Source organism: Cynoglossus semilaevis, chromosome 12 (genome assembly GCF_000523025.1).
Source record: "Cynoglossus semilaevis isolate Cse_v1.0 chromosome 12, Cse_v1.0, whole genome shotgun sequence".
NCBI lineage: Eukaryota > Metazoa > Chordata > Actinopteri > Pleuronectiformes > Cynoglossidae > Cynoglossus > Cynoglossus semilaevis.
In genome coordinates this window covers 8,063,359-8,071,625 of record NC_024318.1, presented here as the reverse complement: position 1 = coordinate 8,071,625, position 8,267 = coordinate 8,063,359, and the positions used below count along the sequence as shown (strand labels likewise).

Below are 8,267 nucleotides of genomic sequence, written 5' to 3'. Positions count from 1 at the left end.
AACGACTGATCTTTTTGCTGTAACACAACAGCAGTAACCACCCATCAACAACAACCAGTGTGACACAGTAGTCTCATAAAAATACTATTTTCAAATGCATTTCTCAACACAAAAAACTGAAGTTTTTATGTTTCACAGAAGCTCTGTGTACGATTACTGCCACTTACTCTCCACTAATAAACTATTCATCCTGAAGTGTCCACACAACCAGTCAAGGAAGGGGAGTGGGGTGGGGGGCAAAGACAGCTGGTAGCATCCCTGCAGATGAATAACAAAGCTACTTTGTTATTCATCAGATTCAACAGATTACCTTTAACCAAGACGTGGACTGGACAAAGTCAGCTGTACTGTATGTGCAGGAGAAATGAAAGACATTCTGGGCAGACTACTGGAGTCTGGACAGTCTCACACTAGAGTCTAGACTTTTGACATTTCTCCTGGTGTGTCGTCTTCATCCAGTAGAACAGTGAGCGCTATTAAACTATCTCTAATGGGAAACCGGTTCCCTTTTCAGCAGAGTCCTTTCACTGTCAGTCTGTGGTCACAGGCCATTCCCTGCTGACACTTTAAGACTCTTCATGCAATTTTACTCCAACTTCCATAAAGTCGACATACAGAGATTTTTCTTTTTCTTAAACTAGTGTTTTGAGCTGAGTGGCCCCTACTCGTGTAAACTAAAGATCAGCTATCATTTAAGCAGTGACTGGCTCAAGCCACAAGAACTGCCACTGAAGTGGTGAAAGTTAATTAAAGTATTTAAATTTAAATATATGTAAAATTGAATATATAAAAATTGATTGATTGAGTGAGAGAGACACACACACACACACAGAGAGAGAGAGAACAAGAATGCAAGATACTCTCCATAGCTTTGCAACATCACTTAGATTATCACTTACTCCACCTCAGCAATGAGGTAGATGAGATTAGAGAACTCCTTGTCATTGTGACACAGCACACAACTGAACACAACCAAATGTGACCTCTGCTTTTACCCCATCACCAAAGTGAACAGTGGGCAACTTTAAACGCTCGGGGAGCAGCGCGTGGGGACGGTGCCATGCTCAGAGAACCTCAGTGGTAACTTGGCAGCTGGACTCGAACCTGAAGCCTTCTGGACCCTAGTCCGCTTGCTTAAGCGCTAAGCCACCACTGCAACATTCACGCACATGGCTGTGGAGAGGAGCTGTGTCCAAAAGTGTGAGTAGTATCTCTAGTGTCTCTATGCAAAATGCCCCATTAAAAAAATATATATTTTTGAAAAATCATCAAGCTTGGGACCTAGAGGGAGAAGATCAGCTTATCAGAGGATTGCAGATTGAAATCCTGCCTTGGCTGTTGGGTTCCCTTGCTCCCTGGACACTTCTGAAAGCAATCACTGCTCCCTAAGAATGGGTTAATGGATTAATTGCAGAGGATGGATTTCCTTTTGTTTAAATGTGTCTGTTTATGAAGAACGCAGAAAATGATCATTCTTTCCTCTTAAAGTTAAAAACGTTAACTACTTACTCAATACATTCCTAACTATTGGTTCAATTTTACTTCTAGTAATCAACCAGTTTACACGCTGAATTTAGTGGGTTGAAAATCTGACCCAATTAAATGTATAACAGTTAAACAGCCTTGTCTTACAGAGTGTTCCTCCGGGTTGTCTTTCAAATACTTTTCCAAGAAGACACTTCTAACATCACACATTATCTGGCCTGTACTGTGCTATTGGATATAGTGAATGTGTTTCCACAGGGAGCACAGGCTGTGTTAACACTGACCTGGACTATAAAAAAAACTCTCACAGTGAAATCTGCTGAACTAATCAGTGGATGTGAGAGTCAAACCAGTATGAAATAAAGGCAAAGGTTTTAATCTGTTCTCGACATCTTTCAGCTGTGAATGCTTGGTCAATGAGAAGCTGACTAAGGTTCCTGCATTTGTTAGAGTGTTTCTTCCCCATGCTTTACCACATAATCTCCCTTATAAGAAATGCCACAGAGCTATTACCAGTCAGGGCTCTCAGACTGGAGTCTTCAGATCACACTACACTGGCCTTTTTCTTCGCCAGCAGTTTAGGATCACTGACACTGTGGAGTTTGTGTTGGGATGAACTTGTTTAAATTTTCCTGGCAACTTAAACTCCCATGACAGATTAGACTGCAGATCAACACCTGAATGTTGAAAAGGTCATGCACACACAGTCTAACAGGAATCAATAGTGGGGACATATACACAAAGCCCTCATTAAATATGACTGAAGGAGCACAGTATAGATAATGTGACTCCGTCACTGGAAGAACATATCAGTCTAGTAAAAAACTAGTAAACATTACAAAGTGGCTCACACAAAGGTGACTTAAAAATTGAGAGATTCTATCAAACATGACTGACTTAAAGAACGTAATGGTGAATTTATTATTTCAGCTGTAACATGTTTGATGTTGCCTCTCCTCTCTCTGCTTTTCCACTATATCCACACTATATCCACTATATCTGACAAGATCAAAGGTGATTTTGACAGGATGGACAATTCATTCCACCATGACAGGTGGGATATAGCCAGGGTCTCTCATCAGTCAAACTGCCATCAAACTGTCAAAGTCGTTACTTGATCAATCAGTTGAATAGTCGGAGAAAAGTGGCCCCCGGACAATGAGGAAGTTGAGAAACGGAGTCCCAACAATCACTAAAACATCATGAAGAAACATTTGGTATCATTTCATGGTTGTTATTATAGAGATAATATTTCCAGGTGAATGAATTGTAAAAAAAAAAATCTGATATTAATATCTGTAAAGGCATATGTTTAAATGTACCATGGGTGGTAGCTGCCTCACTGTGTGCAGAATGGAAATTTTGCTAAATTAAAAAAAACAAGATTAATTCACGCTGTTCTCATTCTTTCAGCTTTCTCTCTGCATCTATATGCATGATATTAAGGATAAAGCAACAGGAAAACATGTTCTCGTTGTCTCTTTAACAGGAAGGAAATCCGACAGAAAAATATACATGGCCGCTAAAGTGCTGATTTCTGTACATCGGTTGGGTGACTGCATACAGGTGCAACCAAAATAGGTTAACTGATTTGTTATGAAACCATTCATCCTCTCCTAAGAAATATTCATGAACAAATTCTTATACATTTTAGACGACGTATGCTTAAAAAAAAATCACACTGTTCTGTGCAGCATGGATCGGCTGCTGCAGCAGGGAAGATGGAAAAATTTGTAAAACCAGGGAAAAGGACTCATACGGAGTGACTAATTATATCAATTTTTTATGTATGAAAACCGAGGGAAGTATGTTTCATGCTGAATATTCTCCGCCTCTTAAAAGCAGTTGTGATCCAGACATGGTATATGATTGCATATGCAAATAGCAGCAGAAAAAATAGCAGCAGGCACCTGAGCAAGATGGAGGCGAACAGCAAAGACGAGGGAAGGGAGAGGAGGATGGAAAGTGAAGGTGCATGGCAAAGGCAGAGTTCTACAATGAGTTTTTTGGCTGCCAGAGTTGGGGGAGGAAAAAAGGACTTGTGCTGCTCAACAGAGAAATATGACTGGAAATGATGTGCAGCAGGTTAGCTGATAATGGACAGAGATGTTTTGGAGTTGGTTGGACCACTTTGAGGAGATGATGAAGGAAAGAAAAATGAAAGAAGAGGACAGGTGGAGGAAAGATAGTGAAGGAGGAAGTGCAGGGAAATAGAAAGAAGTAAGTGGGGGCTGTTACCAAGGGAGTGAAGAGTGGAGCCAGGTCTGAGGGACAGACTTGTGGAGGAATGAAGTTGGGCAGTGGATTTTCATCCATATAACTCAACAAAGTTCTGCTAAATGTGTATGGACAGGTGAGGAATGGAATCTGGGTGTACTGGCAACATTTTCTTTTTAAAAGAAAAACCTGCCTGTGCAGAGCTGCAGTATCTACAAAGGTCTATCAGCCATGTGACGGGCAGATGACAACAAATTGCTTTAAATCTGCTTCAATGTTTTACCAATTTATTTAATTTCCCTGTGTTATATTAGAGAAATGACCCCTGTAGACATAACCTCAACGTCTTACAGATCCAAACACTACATTACCAGACACGAACATTTTCCTTACATTGTAGATACAGTATATCAAATGGATTGGAATCTCCTTGCTACCATAAAGGGCTATTGGCAGATAACTGGTATTTTTTTTCCCACTCTCCAGCAGAGTGCCTTAGGTGACTACCTTGTTGCCTATGCTATTCATCCATCGATCCATCCATCAATCAATATTAAATATCAAGAAAGAAATTTAATAGAAAAGTAACAACAAAACTACTGTCTGTCCTACTCAGAATTGAAGCGGGCTTCAGTGGCTTCAACTGTCGTCATTGTGAACTCAGACAGTAATGAAACAAGCAGCACGGTTGCTGACTTAACATTTATTGCAGATTGCATGGAAGTGTGAGCTTTGAAGGGAAGTAATGAACTAAGTGGTAACATTTTTGAACCATATCCACAGTGGTGTGTTTAGAGTGGAGACTTCAGATTCATGTCTTCTTTTGACAAATAAAGGTCCTTTCATTCTCACATGCTGCAGTCAGGAACAGAGCCCAGCTCTGGGAACAAAATATGGTGATGTTTTGGCTAACTGAAAGAGAGATCAAGTTAGAATTAACACAGTTCATACAATCATATTTACACACTAGTGTGCAAAAATAACCAAATGCAGCTTATACAGTACTCTGGTGCATCTAATGCATCGTTGCAGAGAACAGGTGTGTGTATAGGGCATATTTTAAAAAAAGCATTTATTATTTCCTAGTACTCTGTGTATATATATATATATATATATATATATATATATATAAACTTGCCAAAAACTGCTGATCACTGTGATCCTTATGGTTTTAAATAAACCATTATATCTCCAGGCTGGTTTATACAACCACACAAACTTTTACATTTAATGCTTTTATGACCTTAGTCAAGGTATTTACCTACCTCTAATTTCCATACAGTCATAGCGTTTATCTGTGTCACGAAATGGTAACTCAAACTTTCCACTTCCATCAGTCTGCTGAAACTCTGGAGAACCGTGCTTAAATATAAAACACAAACAACATCAGTGACTCAGTGTACAGTGTTTACTCCTGACATTACTGATAACGAGCTTCTTCCTGTTTACTGGGGTTCTGTCGTCCTCAAGAAAAAAATCTAAAAACAGACCCATTGCTGATGTAGTTGTCTTCAAACAAATACGACCTGCAGGTTCTCACCTCTCTTCTTTTTGTTCCAACCCAGTGTAGATTAAAAGTGGAAACCTCTAAGTGTAGGATGCATGCTAATGTGGCCAGAGGTGCTTCATCGGCGATGGACAAGTGATTTCCACCTTTATTCTGGCAAATTACCTGAAAAAAAACAAACAAAAACAAAACAATTATTTTTTTAAATATTACATTTTTCCTCTGGTCCTGAAGGATCATGAACGTTGACTTCTTGCAGTGTTTGTCTAAAAGTCTTAGTGAGGTCAATTGTTTTTTGACAGTTGGTGGTTTTATTTTTTACTGATAAACCTGATGACCTTTATATAAAGCATACAAAGACATACAGTATATGTACACATATATATGTACTATTTTGTTTAAATATAAAAATGCTTAGATCTGAAACTAATACATGTGACATGGTGAAATATGATCCAAACAAACCTCTGCTTCATCAAAAGTGGCCCTGTTTAGGGAAACCATCACACACCGGCTGCTGTCCAGTCGATACCATCCAGGTCCACATGACTCAGGTGGATTGTCCCTACATTTCTTATGATCCCAGTCAATTTGAATTTCTTCTTCCGCTCCTGCAAAAAACAACACAATGGAACAGTTGTCAGTGTTGTCTAAGTGTGTTCTGAATGAGTGATAAATCCAGTTTTTTCTCACTAGCTGCAGAGCTGTTCATGAGAGCTAGCAGAAAGAGGACAGCAGATTTCTTGGCACAATACATTCTGAAAACCCAAAGATCTTCACAAGTTGGAGGTGAAATCTTAGTTCAAAGTGTCAGAACTCAGTCAAACTGAGTATTTTTCACTGTAACCTTATGACTTATATACATTGTCAGATATTAACATATTTGCAAAGTATGATATAAAAACATCATGCTGATGTGTTAGTTTTACTGTTCAAATAATGACACAGCAGGGCGATGCTGAGAAAGGCAAACACTTCAACTAATTTATGCCAAGACAGACATGACAGTGGATGAAATCTACAAAACATATGGGTGGGTATGCACGTCCAACCAGTATGACATAAAAGCAAAAGTTTTAATCTGATCTAACTGTCTTCTAACTATTAAAGCTATATAGACAGAATCTTCCAGTAACTGACACTCCATGCTATTGTCAATCCAGTCAGTCTGGCCGGAGTCGTGAGCTCACACTACACACCTGCCCTTTTCTCACTAACTTAAACATAAATGTGAACTTAATTTGCTGAACTGCATGTCAAACAGATGGAAGGTCACTCTTTACACCAGCCCCAGCAGATGCAAACGTATCTAACCCACACCACACGAGAAATTATATGAATGACATTGTTAGACGTCATATGGGTCCTCATGTTCTATAACTAGATCTTTAAAGACAAGATGAACTCGTGAGATTAGAATCCATCAGAAAGATGGATAATACCAAGCAAAAAAAAAAAAGGTACATACAGGGATTACAGTTGAGCCGATTGGTTCATGGATGGGTGAATATCACTCCTGTGTAGACAAATGAATGTCTTCACATCCTCACATGCTTCAGTCACAAGAAATATTCAATACATGAATATTATAATTCATTTCATTAAGTCGCCATGACTACAGACCAATAAAAAAACCTGTTTGTTAACTCAAGTGTTTACTTATTCATCGTCTGCATACTGTTACAGCTTCCATTAAAGAATGGTAAACCAACATTTCCACTTCGATCAGTCCATTGAAAGTCTGGAGAACAGTGCTAGATACATTGTCAAAATGGTAAAGGGTCTAATGCTGTTCATGACTTTTCTAGAACATGATCTGATGCTGTGGTTTCTCACCTCCATTGTTTTGCCCCCACCCAGTCTAAAGAAGTAAAAGGAGAGTGAATGGAAAAGGCACAGCCCAATGAAGTCAAGGTCACTTCATCATTTACTGACAAGAACCCTCCTCCTTGATTCTGGAAAATTGACGGAAAAGAACAATATTTTTTAATGTATTAAGCTGCTAATATAAAACAATTAATCTCATCACAAGAAACTTGAAGTATATATATTATCGAAACAACAACTGAGCTACATTTTTGTTAGAGATTAAAATTCTCGTCAATACTTTAGGAACCAGTGTAGACTCTGTTATTTGTTGCTGCGTCCCCTTTAGACATAGAGTTCACTATTTTTTGTTATTAAAGTACATTTACCTGACAGTCTGTGAACTACATACTAAGTTGATTTATTTTAAATTATTCTGTGAATGTAAATGTTTTGTAAACTTAATGAACTGTAAGAAGTGAGAAATGGTTTGTGTGATCAGTGTGTATTTGTATGGCTGTAGTTCTTCACCAGAAAAGGCAAACTGTGCCTTTTAGAAGATATAAAACATTTGTTGTTGTAACATTACTTTGCATAACTGTAACTCAGAATAATATGAATCATTTCTGAGGAACAATTTAGAAGTCATCAAAAAGTAGAAGCAACTGACGTGAACCGCCACAACTCTACTTCTTTTATATCCGGTGTTTGCAGTTTAAGTGCTTGACTTTTGTCATTTCCCCATATGGTACTTGTGTTAGCAGTTTTATTAACGTGTTTATTTCTCCCCTATCGCCAAGGAAATAAGTTATCATTCTTCAGGCAGACTGCCTGAGTAGTACTGTCTAAATTAAAATAGATAAATCAACATGTCAGGGAAAAAGTAAAGTTCAAGTAAGCAGGTAGAAAAAAAAAACGGGAACTGAAGTCTGCATAAGAATATATATATATATAAATCTCCTGACAATGTTGAATATTATAATTAATAAGTACCTAAATGTTGATATATTATAGATTAAGCAATTCCTGCAGCTGGGGGAAATATGTTGTGTGTTAAAAGAGTTAAAATAGTTTAGCGTTTCTTTGGCCAGGCTGAAAAAAATGACAGCTTTTATAGAGTTGTTTTCTGCAGCATTTAGTAATTAATTAAAATGTCTGTAATGGCGTCATTGATTAATAAGTTCAGCCATATTTGCAGGCTTGCTGCTAACTGTGACAAATTCAATAGATTGTAAGTAGAAAATGATGATTA

At 38.1% G+C, this 8,267-nt stretch overlaps 1 long non-coding RNA gene across 3 annotated transcripts in view; it reads right to left on the bottom strand.

Annotated features, from left to right (window-relative positions):
- LOC112487845 (uncharacterized) overlaps positions 1 to 8,267 on the bottom strand; it is a 68,462-nt gene that overhangs the window by 28,560 nt on the left and 31,635 nt on the right. For 2 of the 3 annotated variants that reach the window (XR_003051325.1, XR_003051326.1), the window contains 3 exons: positions 5,675 to 5,820; positions 5,243 to 5,374; positions 4,968 to 5,064 (listed from right to left, as the gene is read on the bottom strand). This is a non-coding gene — a long non-coding RNA (uncharacterized LOC112487845). The remainder of the gene's footprint in view (positions 1 to 4,967; positions 5,065 to 5,242; positions 5,375 to 5,674; positions 5,821 to 8,267) is intronic. The other variant, XR_003051327.1, reaches the window with a different exon arrangement.